The 19741-nt window shown below is 40.3% G+C and overlaps 1 protein-coding gene across 1 annotated transcript in view; it reads left to right on the top strand.

Annotated features, from left to right (window-relative positions):
• LOC149228610 (uncharacterized) overlaps window positions 1-19741 on the top strand; it is a 100884-nt gene that overhangs the window by 55350 nt on the left and 25793 nt on the right. The window lies entirely within an intron of this gene.

The following is a 19741-nucleotide window of genomic DNA, read 5'->3' as shown; positions in this document are numbered from 1 at the left end:
AATCCCTAAGAGAGTTCTTCCAAAAATGATTCTTTGAGCAAGATAGATCCTCCCAAGGACAATGAGATCAAAACACGATATTCACTCTTCTAGCAACTTGATATACCGCAAATCGATCTTCTGCAATTCAGACCTACAGTTTTGGCCTACCTTGAAGCTGCAAAAACCCTAGATTTTGCACGTGTGAGAGAGATAGAGCCCAAAAACAACTTTTCTTCCTTCTTCTTGTGTTCTAGACCTTCGCTCTTCTTTTCTTCTTGCTTCCCAGCTTCAGATCAAACTTGTTTGTGTGAATGTGTCAAATGAGGTCGAAGCTCCTTCTATTTATAGCCTTTCCAAGAGGTCAAATTCCCTCCTTTAGGCCAACTTGAAGCTGCCAGGGACGACTTGTACTAGGAGGCTTCCAAGACTTTTTGGACTCAAACATAAATTCTTTTACAAGTTACATCTTGCTCGAAAGGGTCTTATAATCATGATGTTGACTCTCTTGACTCATGGTAATAAAACCTATGACCTAACAAACCCTAGAAGTATGAAGAGCATGCTTTTACCTAGAATACCATCAATAAGAAACATGAAACCCATGCCTTCAAGTACTAACTCTTTCTTTCTTCTTTTGTTTGTTACATAAGATACATATTGAAATGAGTACAATAACAATTATGAAGGCCAAAACTAGTTACATTTTCAACTCTACCTCTTAACTAGGGAGGTATTCATAATTGTACACCCTGTACAATATCATTCTCAAACTAAAGAGTTCTCATAATAAGAGTCAAATTGATAAGCCAATTGTAAGCATCGTCATTATAACCAACACTGTCTTTGAGGCCTAACTTGACAAGCTCAACTTCATTCGAGAGCATTATGTTGGGAGGCTTTACGTGTGATACCGCACTACCTCTAAGGCACATACCCCATCCAGATGTTCACTAGGCATGTCCTTTTAGGACTATTCTTATCTTGGATTTCCAATCCTCAAAGAATATCAGTCCTCTTCGACCACTCTTATCTTGGATACTTGTCTTATCCTCAAAGAGTGTCGATACCTTTCCTTTCTTGGATTGTCTATCCTCAAGGAAACCACAAATGCTTATCCAATCCTCCACCATTCTCTCTTCATGGCCTTCACTTAGACTTACGACTGTTAGTCCTAGTTAAGTGCATGACACATAAAGAAGAGAATGCACATGTGATGTCCATCATCGCTCCCTCTCAACTAGAGAGGATATCCCCATTCCCTTTTGACTAGGGAATAGATCCTTGCTCCTATTTAAGGAGATTTCTTTATTCCTTCTCAAATCTAGAAGAGATCCCTAACTTCTTTTTCAATTTGAGAAGTCAACCACAAGCTCTCTAGCTTGTTTCCATAAGAGTAAAAGCCACCTGTTCTTTATGGAGATAGCTGCCTGGCTCCCTCTTTCCTTAGCATCTCATTACATCAAGCTTTCTTCTTTTTGGGGTATCATGAGGCCATCTTCTTCCTTCAATCTTGTGACAGGGTTCAGGTCATCAATCTTGCACATCACTTTCATCTTGTCATAATTAATGAAGGCATTGTATTGAGCCTTACCAATCTTCAAGCTAATCATAGCTATCTCATGAAAGTGATCTTCTTTATTCAAACTTGAACTTTAGGTTATCTTCTTGCACTGCTACCTTTTAATTTGAAGATGAAGATATCTTGACTTTATAATTGCTAAGATCATACGTTGAGTTAGCCTCAACATTCAATCCATACAATTGAACTTGCCTCAATTGCCATCGTGTATTCTTGCAATATCCTTCCAGGTAGCAAAACATTATGTTCATCATGATGACCTTCTCAACAAAACATCAACATCCTCATGGTCCATCTTCACAAGAATATTCTTTCATGCATCAGAGTGCCCAAGGATTGAACTTGATTACCAAGTTACAATATTCTTTCGAAGACTATACCAGATGTTGATCACCATTCTATATATTCTAGTGAGAAAGTCTTAATCCTTTTATTCATTGCGAGTAAGTCAAATTCATCTTTTAGGCATTAGACAACCATATGGAACATTCACCATGCATGATTTATGACCAACTTCTTTTACAGGATTCAGTAATATGAATCCTTCCCAAGAGTTCCTTTAATCTTTCATACAATCATCTAGCTATTTACTTTTGCAACTTGACCAATTGCATTCCTTCATCCATCAAGAGTATTGTTTCCATACAAAATAAAATATATACTAACCTTGATATAATGCCTTTTTTTCAAGAACCTTCCAAAATGATGGTTCTTATAGGATCATGATGATCCACCTTAGCAAAAATGACTATCTCCAACATAATGTTTAGAAAATGCTTGGATGAACTATAATATGCAAAATCGTCCAATCTTCTCATTCTTGAAAGACTAGATGATTCCTACAAAGCAACTCAATCAAGTAGATTCTAAATCTTCTACTATCACATGCTACTATCTATGATGCCATGCTTTTACAACAAGACTTAATCAACAATGCATGTTATTTCTAAATGAAAGACAAACTTCATAAAGAACCTGACAGAGAGGATGCCTTCTTCAATAGTAAAGATCTTTGACATCTTCTTTCTTTGGCTTCTTCTCAGGTTCTTCTATCTCCTTAGCTATGTGAGCTTCACTTTCCTTTATTTTGTTGTTTTGCTTGTTTGGATAATCCCTCTTAAAGTGTCCAAATTCATTGCACCCAAAGCATTGAACCTTGGACATATCTGGCTTCTTCTTGGACTTTCCAAACTTTCCCTTCTTCAACTTCTTGGTTCTTACAATAAAGGCTTGAGATTGTTCATTTGATTCAATGTCATCCCTTGCCTTGATCCTAGTCTCTTCCAAGATGCATTGAGCCCACAACTCATCAAAAGGAGTAGAGTTTTTCTTAGAGTAGATGCTAGTTGCAAAATTGCTCCATTCTGGTGGCAAGGCATTCAGTATGCAGATGATCATTTCAGAGTAAAAAATTGTCTCCCCAAGCTCATGTAACTGATTTCTTATTTGTGAAATCTTCATCAGGTAGGAGGCCATGTCATTCTCCTTCGATCTCTTTATTCTATATCGTTGATTTCTTAAAGAAATCTTTTGACCTAATGTGCTTATAGAGTACAGGTTTACTAGCTTGTCATACATAGCCTTAGAAGTCTTCAAATTAGCAACAAATGGAACAAGATGATCCTTAATGGATTCAACAATGATCCTTTGTGCCCTCACTTCTCCTTTCTTGTATTTTGCTAGCTCTTGAGTCTTATCTTTGCTAGGTTCAAGAACTTCACCAAGGACATATTCCATTACTTCATGTTCTGTAAGTGCTAGGTCAATCCTTTTCTTCCATGTTAGGAAATTTGCTTAGCCAACAAGCTTATTACTTTCCTTGTAGAAAGAACCCATATAACCTTTAGATTTAGAGATAGAGTAACAATATGATACTTACTTGAAAACCAAGAGTCTTTTCTTCTTTGATGATGACTCGAACTATCTTGATGTTTTCAAGATCTTCAAAGAGACTTCAATAACTTCCAAGGGTGATGAATGATACCAAGATCCTTTGATGCTTCCTTCAAGGTTGTCTTCCAATGAGCCTTCAAATAGATCGCCTTCCAAGAAAGAACAATAATGTTCCTCTTCAGGTTTTCCTTTGTTGGGAGCTTGATGTAGTCTTCTGCAAGTGATTCCCCTTAGCAAACCCTTCTTGTCTCCATAAGATGATCCTTCCAACTGCCTTCTTGTTCACCTTAGCTTTGATACCTTGTTGGAAAATGCAATATGGCAACTGTTAATATAGATTTTCCTTAACCTTAATAATTGCTTGTGAGCTTTATTTTTCTTCTTTTGTTTTCTTTATTAGATCTTCTTCATCAAGAGAAAAATAGTAAAGACAATGGACACAAAGATTAGGCTCCAAGCCAGGGCAAAACCCCTCCAAGGGGAAAACCCAAAAATCTCTTCTCTTATAGAATCTGCTTCAAACGAGACAACAAAGACCCAAACCCTAGACCAAGTCCTCCTCATAGTACCAAGTTAGCTCTCCAAGAAGCTCTTCCAAGTAGATGAGGTGAACAAGGCTTGACCCTGCTTCAACAAGCTTCCAGCTTCAACTTTGATTCCTAGCTTCGACCTTGCAACTTTGGCCCTGTAGTTGCTGTAGAAACCCTAGATAGTTCTTCCGGAAATCCTTCTTTGAGCAAGATAGATTCTCCCAAGGTCAATGAGATCAAAATAGGATATTTCCTCTTCCAACAACTTGATACTGCAACTCAATCTTCTGCAATTCAAACTTGCAGTTTTGGCCTACCTTGAAGCTACAGAAACCCTAGATTTCACACGTGTGAGAGAGATAAAGCCCAAAAACAACTTTTCTTCCTTGTTCTTGCCTTCTAGACATTCAATCTTCTTTTCTTCTTGCTTCCAAACTTCAGATCAAACTTCTTCTTGAGAGATAGAACTTGTGTGTGTGAATGTGTGAGGTCGAAGCTGCCTATATTTATAGCCTTTCCAACGGGTCAAATTCCTTCCTTTAGGTCGACTTGAAGTTGCTAGGGCCGACTTGTACTAGGAGGCTTCCAGGACTTTTTGGACTCAAAAATAAATTCTTTTACAAGTTACATCTTGCCCAAAAGGGTCTTATAATCATGATGTTGACTCTCTTGACTCATGGCAATAAATCTTATGACATAACAAACCCTAGAAACATGAAGAATGTGCTTTTACCTAGAAGACCATCAATAAGAAGCTTGAAGCCCATGCTTTAAAGTAATAAATTTTTCTTTCTTATTTTGTTTGTTACATAAGATACATATTGAAATGAGTTCAATAACAATTATGAAGGCCGAAACTAGTTACATTTCCAACAACAAGAAGACTAAGAACTGATCGTGGTGTATTAGTTGATTATGTTGAAGACTTGGTTGACACATCTTTAGTTGATTTGGTAGAATTTGTGGAAAGGCCTTATTTGTTTGAACCATTTGAAGGAGGAAAAGGTGAGAATCTAGAATGCGAGAATCCAAAAGATGAAGAACATACCAATTTATAAAGTGACGAGGAACAATTAACTGACAATATGGCCAGAAATCAATTAGCATCCTCGCCATCCATAAAGTTTACTTCCAAAGTTCAATTCAGAAAAACAACTACTCTGGAAGATAATTAACAAAACTTTTACCTATCTTGAGGTTAATGAATGTGCAATATGAAGATGTGGCATGTAGGTTATTCCATTTTACTTTTGAAAACAAGGCTGCCACTTGGTACTACAATCTCCCTACCGGATCTATTACAAACTGGAATCAGTTCCAAAAGGCATTTTGGATATGTTCAAAGAAGAAAAGACCCCTGCCACATTACTAAGAGAGCTTGGTGCATTGAAGATGGAGAAGAAAGCGAAGGTTAAATACCTTAACCAACTCTTCACCACCATTCTTAATATGTTTCCTACCACAACCACCCGTCAAGATGAAATTACTATAAGATATTACACGTCAGCTCTCGATTCCAATATAGCAATATTTGTTAAGAGGGTCGTCAAAGCCACATTAGCTGAACATTTTACTGATGCATTGGCAGTAGAGAAGGATATGCTCTCTATTGGGGTACTTCATACCCAAGAAGATTCAAAAGTGAGTGGAAAGAAGCCTCAAATTACTACGGGAAAACCATTTGAGAAAGGGGCTAGTGGCCAGGTGGATGTTGTTAAAATGATAAAGAAGTTAACCAACGAAGTTTTAGAATTGAAGAAGAATGTTGGGGAAAGTTCTTCAAGCAATAGATCTTTGAAACCGTTTTCTAGACACAACAACAACCCCCTAGCTAAATTTGCCTGAAGCTCTAACATGAATTTAAATGTTGAAGAATTGGGGATGGATAACTTCTATTCGTATCATCAAGCGAGTCACTTGGAAAAGACTTGTCCATAGTGGATTAATTCAACAACCCTTGTGATTAACAGACTTTTGGATCAATAGTTTGCTGAAGATCAATCAGAAGAATCGATAGAAGAAGAAACCCCTCTGGTTGATGACGAGTCCACTATGGGGTCAACTATGTTATTGTGGGATGTGGTGGTTGACAGAGACAGACAAACAATTGGAGAAGTATTGGTCGGAGAAACACAACCAACTAAGGCCACTAAATCTTACAACCTACAGAGTAAAGGGCCTGCAACGGAATCTAATCCTTGGGAGGTAGGTAAAATGTTGTTGAGACAGATACTTCCTTCAAAGATTAGCAATCAAAATTTGACTTCTCCATCCAAAAGTAGTCACCCATGAACGATGCCTCGAGACATACCAGAGAAAATCCAAAAGCTCCTGAATCATCCAATAAGGCCTCTCAAGCCACGCCTTCGATTCACACAACCAAGGACAAGAATGAAGGTGGTATGATGGATTATAACATTGTCGAAGATATAAAGAAAACTCGAGTGAATTTGACATTTTATGAAATAGTTCAACTTCCCAAACAAAGAAGGCTAATAATCCAAACATTCATGCCAACCGCTGCACTAAGTGAATCTAGTCCCACACATTCCAATCCTAGGAAGACTACATAAGTTGTCCAGACCAAGGTTACTGAAACTGACAAGGCTATAATTAATGTAGCGAGTATTGGAGTTCATTCAAGATCACAAACACCACCGTTCCTACTTACTTTCGAGATCTTTAATCATAAAGTTAATTGTTTGGTAGATTTTGGAGCTTCAAGTAATGTTATGTCATTGTCTGTTTGTAAAAATATCAATGCCACCCTTGAGAAAACTAATGCCAAAATCATACAACTGGATAGGAGTGAAGTGCAAGTAGTGGGTGAAATTAACAATGTACTTATTCGCTTATCATCAAATCCAAGAGTTGTCCAATGTATTGATATTGTGGTGGTTGACATTCCTGAAGCCTATGCTTTTCTTCTAAGTAGAGACTGGTCCCAAAAAATTCAAGAATATTTTGCTACTAGTTGTTCTCATTTGTGGTTCCCTTACAAAGGAAATAATAATCATATAAGAGTGGATAGTGAGCCACACATGAAGTATACCGTGATTGAATTGGAAGGACCCAACAAATCAATTAGTTTTCCTTAGGAAACATTGGGAATTTGTTTTCTGGAATCAGAGATTGGTTGCTACAGAGCACAACCATCGCCAGTTTCATCAGACAAACAATCTGAGCTCCATCCTTGCACCCTAATTGCTGTAAATTACAACTATATTATAGATGTAAATAGTTTTAGCTTAGATAATAATGTTTCTGTACATAATAATATTTGGACTTTTTATTATGATGGATCTAAAATGTTGAAATATGTAACTAGGTTCAGTCTTCATAGTTTCTTATGTAATCTTTATTTTATGTATTTGATGTAAAGAGAAAAAAAATATTATTATTATTATTTTTATAGCATGGGTTTCATGCTCATAGTCAATTTGATTTCAGGTCAAAACACCCATTGTGTGCTTCTAGGATTTGTCATTGAGTCGAAGAAGTCAAAAAGTCATTATCATATGTAAAAGACCCTATTGGGCATTTTGTATCATGTAAAAAGAATTTATTTTAAGTCAAAAAGAGTCAAAAGTCTCCCTCGAAGACCAAGTTTGCCCGCAGGAAGACAAGTCAGTTTACAATGATGAAGTTGGCATCATTAGGGCTCCCTAGAAGCTTATATATAAGAAGACAATTGACCTCATTTGAAGCAGACATCCAAGCAAGTTCGATCACAAGGAAGAAAAAGCAAGACAAGAAGAAAAAGAACAAGGAGAAAGAGCGAAAAAACTAGGAGAGATAAAATCAAAGTTTTGGGCCTCTATCTCTAACACATGAAAACTAGGGCATCTTTTTGTTGTAGCAAGGCAAGTTGCAGCCATCTTAAGAAGCCGAAGTTTGGTGTCAAGAAGATCAATTTTGGAAGCCGAATAACTATGGAGAAAGAAGCACCCTAAGCGAAGGAGAGAGAAGGTTTATTTTACCATCTTTTCCCACACATGCAAATTAAGGTTTCTTCAGTAAGACTGAAAAATTGCAGTCAAAAGTTGCAGGTCTGAACTTGTGATCAGAAGTGAATTTGAGGCAGTTTTCAAGCAGCGTGACTTTGGTTGACTTTGTGAAGAACAAGCTCATCAAAGAGAGAGGTTGACTTGGTCTTGGAGGGGTCTTTGTCTTGGGTCTAAAGGTCTTGGAATTCGTCATTTGAAGGTTCTATAAGAAGAGAAGAATTCTTGTGGGTTTTCCTCTCTAGGAGAGGTGTCGGCCCTAGCTAGCAACCTATATCTTGTGTCCTCTTGTTCTATTGATCTTCATAGTTTGGTAGTTATTCGATGATAAGAACATTATAATAATCAAAAGAAGAAACTAATTACAAGCACATCAAATTTAAGTAAAAGAACATCACAAACAGTTACCAAAGTATAGAGAAATCACCCTAATCTAGCTGCCCTAGATTTCTCAACATGGTATCAGAGCTAAGGTTACAAGGGAAGGTAGCTTGAAGATCATTCAATTGAAGAAGGATATATAAGGGTCGAGCATAAAAGAGCTTCAAGAAAATCGAAATCATCAAGGAGATCTAAAGACCCTATCATCTTGAAGGAAGAAATCTCTTAGAAGAAAACCTCAAGGACCCTACCTCCATATCAAAAGAACTCTACACACTTGAAGTATTCTTGGAAGCCTCCACATTCTACAATCATCAACCAAAGGAAGCAAGAAGAGCACTTCATTATCAAAATCAAAGTGATCTCCCTCACATTGAAGAAAGGATCACATCTCAAACATCTTTGAAGGAAGAGGACTATCTCTCCTTATATTGAAGAAGAAGCATTGTCATTCTTGAAGAAGGAAGATCATCATAAAAAAAGACATCTAGTGGAAAACATCATCAAGGAGGCATCTTCATTTATCAAGTAAGTACTTTATATTTATGTCTCAATCTACAAACCAAATGACTTCTTTCTGCAAGGAGAACAATAAACTTGTTGGGACATCGAACTACCTTGCATGAAAGAAAATAATAGATTTAATTCTCATAGAAAATGAAGTTACTGAATATGTCAAGGGCTCAATATCCAAACATCCACAACAACAATCTCAAGCACTATCAAAATATATGAAAGGAGAAATAAGGGCTCAAAGAATCCTCATTGAATCAATCAAGGATTCTCTCATCCCCTATGTAGCAAAGTTGAAGACATCAAAAGAAATCTATGACAAATTGGTGGAGTTGTTCTCTGTAAGTACTGCAGGGGAAATAATATCTTTAAGAACTGAACTATACAAGATGAAAGTATCAAAGGAAGAAGGGGTAGCCTCATATCTCATGAAGGTATCTCAAATAAGAGATCAACTACAAGAGCTAGGAGAAACAATGTCAGATCCAGAGATGACCACTCTTGTACTCAATGCATTACCAGATGAATGGGGCAACTTTGTATCAAGCATCTATGGAAAGAAGGAAGCCACTCCATTCAATGATTTGTGGTCATTATGTAAGATTGAAGAAACTAGATTATAGGCAAAGGACCTTGGATCAAATGAACAAACACAAACATATGCAACTATGACAAGGAGGAAAGGGAAGTTTGGAAAGTTTGAGCCTCGAAAGAAATTTCAAAAGAAAATTGACATGTCTAAGATTCAGTGCTATGAATGTAACAAATGGGCACTTCAAGAGGAATTGTTCTAAACTCAAGAAGGGCAACAAGAAAAGAAAGGAAAGAAGTGAAGCCCATATGGCCAAAGAAGTTGAAGAATCGGAAGAGAAGAAGTCAAAGAAGGAAGAAGTAAAAGAACTCTATTATTGAAGGTCTTTCACATGCATTTAGTTTATTTTCAGTATATAGAAGTTAGCAAGTCATGGTAGGATGCATTACAATCATGATAAGATGCATTATAACAGTATTGAGATGACATCATATTAGAATTTAGAAGCATGAAAGGATAGTCGAAGTCACAGTTTGAATGGTTAAAGCAAGTCATCTAGCAAGATAGAAAGAGAAAATAAGAGTTTGTCACACCTCATCATCATTCAAAAGAAGCATTTGCAGAACAAGGATCATCAAGATCCTCCTTTGGAATCTTTGTTAAAAGGTTCACCTTTACTTATAAGAAGTGTCACATAGATAGTCTATATTCCACCTAGTATGGAATCCACAGTTTAGAAGGATGAAGGTATGGTGAAAAATAAGTGTAGCATGACAATTTAGTTGAAGTATTTCTCCATATTCAAGCAAGGAACGGGAAGTTGCTGAAGGAAGCCTAGATGATCACATGCGTATATTTGTTAACTTTGAGATATGGATAAAGTCATGTCATCACTTAATTGCAGATAGAATGGTTAGAATGCTCTATCTCATGCGCATGATTGAAGAAGAAGGGACTCTTCCTTATGAATGATACATGAAGGCATGAATACATGTGCCTTGAACTCTTCTATATGATGACATGATAAAATCAACATCACATGACCTCATAAAGAATATGAGGTGGTTGGAAACCATTGTTCCTATGAAGAAGAGTTCGTAAAGATGTACATATAGTCACTTGAGATAAGATGAGTAATCAACATCTGATAACAATTAGAAGGATTAGCTATGACATCTCCATGGAGAAGGTATGAAGACCTTGATATGTATGATGAAGGAGAACCTTGATAGTAAATGTCTTGGAGATGGATTTGTACAATATGCAGGATGTTGATGTTGCAGAAGCTGATATGACGAAGGGCCATCATAAAGAAATAATTTTGATTTAATGATGAACTTTTGATTTTGAAAGCAAGCATCTGGTTGGGTTGCAACAGGGCTATTGGAAGAGGGTTGTAGAAATCCAACTACAACTAGTACACATAGACTTGGATGGGAAACCCTGGAACATGACATGGAAAAAGGTAGCAGTATGAAGGATAGGCAGATGATGACAAAGGACACTTCCTGATGAAGAGAAGGATGAAATGACTATTGGTTCAACACAATGTTTCGTTGAAGGGAAGTGATTTAGATGATGGTCGAAGCCCTACGAAGAAGTTGGCTCCATGATGAAGAAGTTGAAGTTCATCCATGACATGATGATGTCGAATGGAGGAGTCCTAAAAGTAGCTAATAATACCATGATCTCCACCAAAGAGCAGATAGTTGTTGTTGGAAACAAGTCCCTAGTTAAGAGGGAGCTTGGGTATATTCCTTTTATAGGAATGACTAGATCCTCCCTAGTTGAGAGGGAGAGATATACACATCATTCTTGTCTTCACATTATGAAGAAAGAATGGAGGATTGGGTAAGCATCTGAGACTTTGATATCGATATTCTTTGAGGATGAGGTAGGACATCCAATAGGTAAGAGTAGTCGAAGAGGAAATTCCTTGAGGATGTGAAAATCCAAGACATGAATGGTCCTAAAAAGACATACCTTGTGAACATCTAGATGGGGTATGTGCCTTGAGAGACAATGATGAGGGTGTCTATAAATCATTTGTCTCCCCAACATTGTGCTCTATTCTAGTTGAGAAATAGAGCTGTTAGTCAAGGCCTTGCTATATGACAATGCTTGTGATAATGATGAGATGCATTGATATAAGCTGAATAAATAGATATGAGATGGCTTACCAATCCGACTCTTCTTACGAGAATTCTTCAGTATGAGAATGTCCATGTACCATGTATGTATTATGAATATCTTCCTAGTTAAGAGGGAGTGTTGAAATATGTAACTAGGTTTGGCCTTCATAATGTTTCATGTAATCTTGATTTTATGTATTTGATGTAAAGAGAAAATAAATAAATTATTATTATTATTTTTATAGCATGGGTTTCATGCTCATAGTCACTTTGAATTTAGGTCAAAGCACCCATGGTGTGCTTTTAGGATTTGTCATTAAGTCAAAGAAGTCAGAGTCATTGTCATATGTAAAAGACCCTATTGGGCATTTTGTATCATGTAAAAAGAATATATTGTAAGTCAAAAAGAGTCAAAAGATTCCCCCAAGACCAAGTCTGCAGACAAGTTGACCTACAATAATGAATTCAACCTCATTAGGGCCCCCTAGAAGCCTATATATAAGAAGACAATCGACCTCATTTGAAGCAAACATCCAAGCAAGTTCGATCACAAGGAAGAAGAAGCAAGACAAGAAGAAAAAGAACAAGGTGAAAGAGCAAAAAATCTAGGAGAGATAAAGTCAAAGTTTTGGGCCTGTATCTCTCACATGTGTGAAAACTAGCGCATCGTTTTTGTTCTAGCAAGACCGAATTGTAGCCATCTCAAGAAGCCAAAGTTTGGTGGCAAGAAGATCAATTTTGGAAGCCGAATACCTAAGGAGAAAGAAGCACCCTAAGAGATGGAGAGAGAAGGTCTATTTTACCATCTTTTCTTTAATATGCCTAAGGAAAATTAACAGTGATAAACAAAGCATACATAGCAAAAACACACAAAATTTGCACACAAATTAAACTCTAGGAAATGCACCAAAAACTGCGCAATACTAAGCCATTTTGTTATGATAAAAAGGGGTACAATAGAATCTCGAAATGTATGCACCTGGGCTTGCCCAAGGCAAGCTAACAAAGCCCAGGTGAAGAAATCAGCTGCTCTGCTACTAGGAAGTTGCCCCCACAAATGCTCTGTGCTGCCCCTTCAGAAAATACACTGCTAGCTGTAAGAAATCACTGATTTGGTCCCCCTCCAGTGCTGAGAAAATTCTAGGAAATTATCCTCGGTCTCCCCACAAATAACCCACCAAAACCCATAAAGGGTTTGGCCAAATGCTGACCTCCAAAATTTGCCCCAATTTCTACGCTCCTCTCTAACTGCTAGGCAAATCGACCCTCCAGAAAATAACATTGCTCATTTGCTCCAAAATAGCTGCAAATCTCAGGAAATTCCCTCCTAGGATTCCTCTCAGTATCAGCTCACACTGGCCCCGTAATGGCCCAGCTCCCACGTGTGGCACGAAAATGAAACCTGCACAGTGCCTATGTAGTCACTGATGATGGTTTGGAATGGCTTCCTCCTAGCTCCCACGTGGCACTAAAATGAACCCTGTGCAGTGCTTATGCAGTCACTGATGATGGTTCTGAATGGATTCCTCCCAGCTCCCACGTGTGGCACGAAAATGAACCCTACGCAGTCATTAATGATGGCACCCTAAGCACAACAATTTCCCCTCCAATTCGTGCTCCTCTATCACGACAATCCTCCAACAATTTATGGTCCCAATTAACCCCAAAAATCTCAAGGAATCTCCTGCTCTAAAGACAACTCCTCCAAGTGGAGCATATTCCCCTTTCTGTGCCCAACCCGCTGAAGAAACTCCACGAAAGGCTAGCCAAACTTCCGAACAAATCCCAAATGTAATGCAAATCACCTCCTTGGGCTGGCACTCGAAGTCCACTGAAGGTAGGGTGAGATTCTCGCATGAAAATCTCTTGTGCTCAACAACACTTGCAAACTTGGCCCTCAGCGCAAGCGTGCTAGGTGAGTGAAATTGTAAAATGATCAAAAATCCCCAAAATGTGGAATGCATCACCTATTTGATCTTGGGCCTCCAAATCTCCATGTGTGTCCCATACATTGACCTCCTCTCTCTTCCCTCCAAGAATGCCTGCTAGCTAAGGGGAGCGTGTTTTTCCTCTTGGGGTGACCCCCACCATCCACTAGAAATTCGATTTTCTTCCTTTCCCCTACGTCGGGCCTTTTCTTTTGCTCAAAATTTCAAGTGGGGTCCCACAACCCACTTTTCCTGAGTAGTAACCCAAAATTTGACAAGATTGACAAAATCGATATTTCCCTTAGCAATATTGCTAAGTGGGAATATCACAGTTCTCCCGCCAAGATGTTGCTTTCCCTCAAGCAATTGCAATGCAGGATGTTGAAGAATCTGCTCACCCTCCCAAGTGGCATCTTCTTACGGTAGGTTCTTCCACCTGATTAGAAATTCCCTGATGATTATGTTTCTCAGTCTCATATTCCTGCTCTCCAAGATAGCCTTAGGTTCTAGAACTAAATGCTCGTTGTCGTCCAATGGAGGTAGCTTCGGGGCTGCTGTCACCTGTTGGCCTTGTACCTTCTTGAGGCACGACACATGGAAGACATTATGCACTCAGATCCCCGACGGAAGCTCCAACTTGTATGCTACCTCACCGACACTCCTGGTGACTCAGTAAGGCCCATAAAATCGTGGCTACAATGTCTCGACCCTCTTTTGCTTCAACATGGACTGCCTGTAGGGCTGGATGCGTAAAAAGACTAGGTCCCGCACCTCAAAGTGTCTCTCAACCTTGTGCCTGTCTGCATACATCTTCTGTTGGTTTTGTGCTGTCTGTAAGTTATCCTTGAGAGCCTTGAGAATGTTTTGGCTCTCCTGAATCCAATCTTTGGCCCTTGGGGCCTGACTGTCTCCAAAAACAATGTCAGCAAAAGATAAAGCATCATAACCATATAAAGCGCGGAAAGGTGACATACCAATGGACATGTGATAGGTAGTATTGTAGTAATACTACCCCAAGTGTAGCCATCGTGCCCAAGCTCGCTGCTGTCCTGTCACATTATTCTGCAAATAACCCTCCAACCATTTGTTAACAATCTCGGTTTGACCGTCAGTCTGTGGATGGTAACTGGTGCTGGGTGTAAGCTCTGTGCCTACCAACCTAAAGAGATCTTGCCAGAAAGCCCCCATGAAGCGACTGTCCCTGTCACTCACTATGGTCTTGGGAAGACCATGCAACCGGAAAATCTCCCTGAAAAACAATTCTGTAACTTGAGAAGCAGAGTACTTGGCACGAATAGCGAAGAAATGGGCATACTTTGTTAGCTTGTCCACCACCACATAGATTCAATCACGACCCTGTGCCACAGGAAGTCTTGTGATGAAGTCCATAAAGATACTCTCCCATTTTCCCTTCGGAATGGGAAGTGGCTGTAATAACCCAGCCGGATGAGTCAACTCCCCCTTGTTCCTCTAGCAGGCCTCACACTCTTGTACATGCCTCAATACGTCCCCCTTGAGGCCCTTCCACAAGAAGCACTCTTTGATTATCCTGCAAGTCTTCAAGAACCCCTGGTGTCCTGACAGTGGCGAATCATGGGCTGCGTGGAGGATTCTCTCCCTCATCTGTGAGCTAGGAACCAAATATATGTGCCCCTTGTAATAAATAACATCTACCATCACACGGTAGCACTCATCCCATAGGTACCCTCCAAGATCTCACATGCCTGACGATCCTTGGAGTACTCTACCAGTAGCTGTGCTTTCCAATCATGGCAAATGCTCATGAGGGAAAGTGTTGCGGGCCTCCTAGATAGGGCATTTGCCACCACATTATGCTTGCCCTTAAAGTACTCTGTGTCAAAATCGTAGGTCTGAATCCTGCTGACCCACTTGTGCTGCCTGTCATTAGGGCTTTTCTGCCCTTGAAAGTGGCGAAGACTATTATGATCAGTCTTCACTCTGAATTTGTTACCAACCAAATATTGTCGGAAGTTGGCCAAAGCATGCATGATGGCTAACATCTCCTTGTCATAAATCAAGTACAACCTCTCATGAGTAAGGAGCTTTCGACTCTCGAAAGCTATAGGGTGCCCCCTATGATAAAACTACGCCAATGCCTTCACCCGATGCATCACACTCCAAGGTGAATGGCTGAGTGAAATCAGGTAGCGTCAATACCGGACAACTGCTCACCACCTCCTTGAGGTGCTCAAATGCTGTCTGTGCCCTGTCAGTCCATGTGAATGCCCCCTTCTTTGTTAGGTCTGTGAGGGGTGTTGCTAGCTGTGAGAAGCCCTTCATGAACTTCCTATAGTAGGTGCAAATGCCCATAAACCCTCTCATCTCTGTCACATTCCAGGATCTGGCCAAATCCCAGATGGCCCTAATATTCTCCTCGTGTACCCACACTCCATCCTCTCCAATGATGTGCCCTAGGTAGAGCATCTCGGTAAGCCCAAACTTACATTTGGATAGGTTCGCATAGAACTGCTGTCCCTCCAAAATGCGAAGCACCTCCTTAAGATGCTGCAGGTGCTCCTCCCACGTCCTGCTATATCTCAAAATGTCGTCGAGGAACAAGAGCACAAATTTGCGTAATTGCTTACGGAACACATGGTTCATGCAAGATTGAAAAGTGGCTGGGGCGTTGGTTAGCGCAAAGGGCATAACCAAGAACTCAAAATGGCCATAGTGACATCGGAAAGATGTCTTGGGATATCCTGATCTCTCACCCAAATTTGATGGTACCCCGAACGCAAATCTATCTTAGAGAAGTACTTGGCTCCTCTAAGCTCATTCATAAGCTCATCTATGCAGGGGATGGGGTATCAGTTCTTCAACGTCTTCTTGTTGAGTGCATTGTAGTCTATGCACATCCTTAGTGGTCCATCCTTCTTCTTCACTAGAACAACCGATGAAGTGAAGGGACTAGAGCTAGGCCTGATGTGCTCCAATGCCAACAACTCATGAATAGCCCTCTCGATTTCATCCCAATAAGCCTTGGGATGTTGGTATGGAGTTGTAATCACTGCCTGCACTCCTGGTTCGAGCTCAATAGTGTCCTCAAATCCCCTGTCAGGTGGTAGTTTGGGCAGAATGTCCCCAAGCACTGTTGCGTACCTGTCTAAAATACCTGTACATCTAGGTGTGGTGGTTGGGGCTTACCCCTTGCATCAAATATCCTCAGCTCCACTACCCACTCTATATCACCATGTCTCAAATCTGCGTCCAGCGTGTGCACTGACACTGCCTGTGGAGGGTATGAGTATATGCCTCTCAATAAGACCATCTTTTCGTCAGGCCATGTGAACTCCATCTCCAACTTTTCCCAGTCAGTAGTAACACGCCCAAGTGAGTACAACCACTGCACACCAAGCATCGCATTGGTATCAGGAAATCAACCACAAAGAAGTGGTCAGTTATAGAGTAGTTTCCCATCACTATTGTCATCCCGGGAATCTATCTAGTGCACTACATGGTACGAGTCTCCCGGTACAAAAACCAAGAACCCCTCAAGGACTCTATGCGTCTGCCCCTCCTCTCCACCTTCCGGGAATCTACGAAGTTGTGGGTGGCCCCACTATCTACTAGCACCGAAACAAGTTGCCCCTTGCACCGTGCCCCTAATCCTCAAAGTGAGGTACTTTGGCACTCCTCGAAGTGAAGCAATGACCCCTGTTGCTGGTAAGAAAGGAGCTCCCCCTGGTGGGAGTGGTGGGCCTCCACCTCCTCCTCTCGCTGTAGGTGGACCATCATCTCCAACACCTATCTCCTGCTTCACATCATCCTTCGGCTCACTATCAGAAAATACCTCTATGAAGTGGGCCTTGCCCTTGGTACACCGATGTCCCGGTGCCCATGGCTCCTAGCAAGTGAAGCACAACTTCCTCTAGCGGAGGGCCCTCCTAGCCTCGTCATCCAACAACCCATGCCCTTGAATGTCTCGCTGTGGTGGGGGTCGGGTGTCTCTTCCCCTTTGCTGGAATACAAGCCTAGTGGGTATTTGCGCTCTGGCCCTGTGCAGAGCATCCTGCAAGTCCCGGGCTCTACCGACTGCGTCTGGCAAAGTGGTGGGCCTGTTGGACCTCACCAAGCCCTTTAGTGGCTCTGCTAGCCCCTCCAAAAACAGGGACACCCTCTTGGTCTCTGATAGATCTAGTACCATCACTGATACTCTCAGAAACCCAGAGATGTATGCCTCTACACTAACGGTTTGCTTGAGCCGCGTCAACTCCCCAAAGTGCTCCTTTGGGTCTCTCCTCTCAAAGTGCTCAAGTACCCTCGTGAAATCCTCATAGGCCGTGACTCTTGCATGCCCCATCGTGGTCAATCCATGGAACCACCAATCATGGGCCTCTCCTTCCAAGTGTAACGTGGCAATCTTGATTGCCTCCACCTCCGTCATATGGTTAAGATGGAAATAGATATCCAACTTCTCAACCCACGCCCTGGATGAGCTCTCAGGCGAGCTATCAAAAATAGGAAGGAATAACCTCCCCACTGAGCGCTGCAAGTCGGTGCCATGCATGTAACCTCCTCAGCTTTGCCCCTTGCTCCTATTGTTTCCCTTCATTTGGTAGAAGTCTTTGAAGGTGATGGCATCTCTGAAATCAACCCCATAGGACTAGTATTCCACAAAATAGTCTCCCATGGGCATGTCCTCCTGCCCTTGCGGCCTCCGACACCTGATGCTAGGAATGGTTGACCTGGGTGGTGTGCTAGAAACATGAGGTGCATTGGGCGGGTTTTCTGCCTAGGTGGTCTTTATCTCATAAAAGAGAGAGAATGACTTGGTCTTGGAGGGGTCTTTATCTTGGGTCTAAAGGTATTAAGGTATTAGAATTCGTCATTTGAAGATTCTATGCAAAGAGAATAATTCTTGGGGGTTTACCTCTCTATGAGAGGTTTTGGCCCTGGCTAGCAGCCTATATCGTGTGTCTTCTTTTTCTATTGATCTTCATAGTTTGGTAGCTGTTTGATGATAAGAACATTATAATAATCAAAAGGAGGAGAAGCTAATTACAAGAACATCAAATTTAAGTAAAAGAACATCACAAGCAATTATCAAAGTATAGAGAAATCACCTTAATCTAGCTGCCCTAGATTTCTCAATATAAAACACAAGATGAAGCTGGTGTAGGGTGCATATTGCTGGATCCAACAAAGAAGAAGACGCTCATCTCTTGTCTCATGGAGTTTGAATGCACACACAAAACAACATAATACAAGGTGCTGATTTTTGGACTAAAGAAAGCCATCGATCTACAAGTAGAATGCATTAAGGTAATTGGTGATTCTGAAATAATCACCAGATAGGTGCATAACACAATTCATTGTTTATCCCCATACCTAAAAAAATACCAAAAATAAGTATGGCAACTCATTTCAACATTTAACGTTTTTAATATAATTTTAGTGCCTAGGATTAATAGTGTTGTAGCAGATACCTTGGCAACTGCAGCAACACGATTTGCTCCTCTTAGAGATGGGTTTTCCATTGTAATTGTTTACAAACCCGTAGTCCCAGACAATGTAACTAACATCCATGTTTTCAATGACAATAAACATATATTGGAATTCCTCACCAACTCGATTTGTTTAAGGATGTAGCCATCGATGAAGAAGAAAAAGACAAATCTCTAGAGGAGGAGGCAAAGCTGCGGAAAGGCAATCTAATGCCCAAAGGTGTCGTTACATTAGCAAAGTTATATGATCTGCAGAACTATTTCAGAAAGCTCTTGAACACTAAGATGCAGATCTCGACATTGATGCATGAGCAAATAAACCTGGGTATAAAAAAGGACCCCAAGTTTGTAAATATCGGCACGTGTCGCACTCTAGCTAAACGCCAATTGTTTATACAATTGTTCAAGCATTATCGAAATGTCTTTGCCTGGACCTTCCATGATCTTAAAACTTACGACACTCGGGTCATCAAACATGTTATTCCTATCAAGGAAGGTGTCAAGCTATTTTAGCAAAAGCTACGAAAAGTACATCCAATCTTGGAATCACTTATATAGAAAGAATTAATGCTATTGGATGCTAAGATTATCTTTAAAGGAAGACATTCAACTTAGGTTTCTAACCTAGTTCCTGTTAAAAAGAAATCGGTTGAGATACGTTTATGTGTAGACTTCCATAATCTCAATCGTGTATCAGATAAAGATAATTACCTTGTCCCACCCATGGTACAAATTCTTCAAATAGTCTCAGGTTCTTGGTTATAACCAAGTTCTACTATCTGAACCAGATAAGCTAAAAACA

The sequence above is a fragment of the Pinus tabuliformis genome, chromosome J (genome assembly GCF_031772625.1).
Source record: "Pinus tabuliformis cultivar Carrire ecotype Pingquan chromosome J, CPIR1, whole genome shotgun sequence".
Taxonomy (NCBI): Eukaryota; Viridiplantae; Streptophyta; class Pinopsida; order Pinales; family Pinaceae; genus Pinus; species Pinus tabuliformis.
The sequence above is the reverse complement of the archived record's forward strand: the minus strand, read 5'-3'. Positions and strand labels throughout refer to the sequence as shown.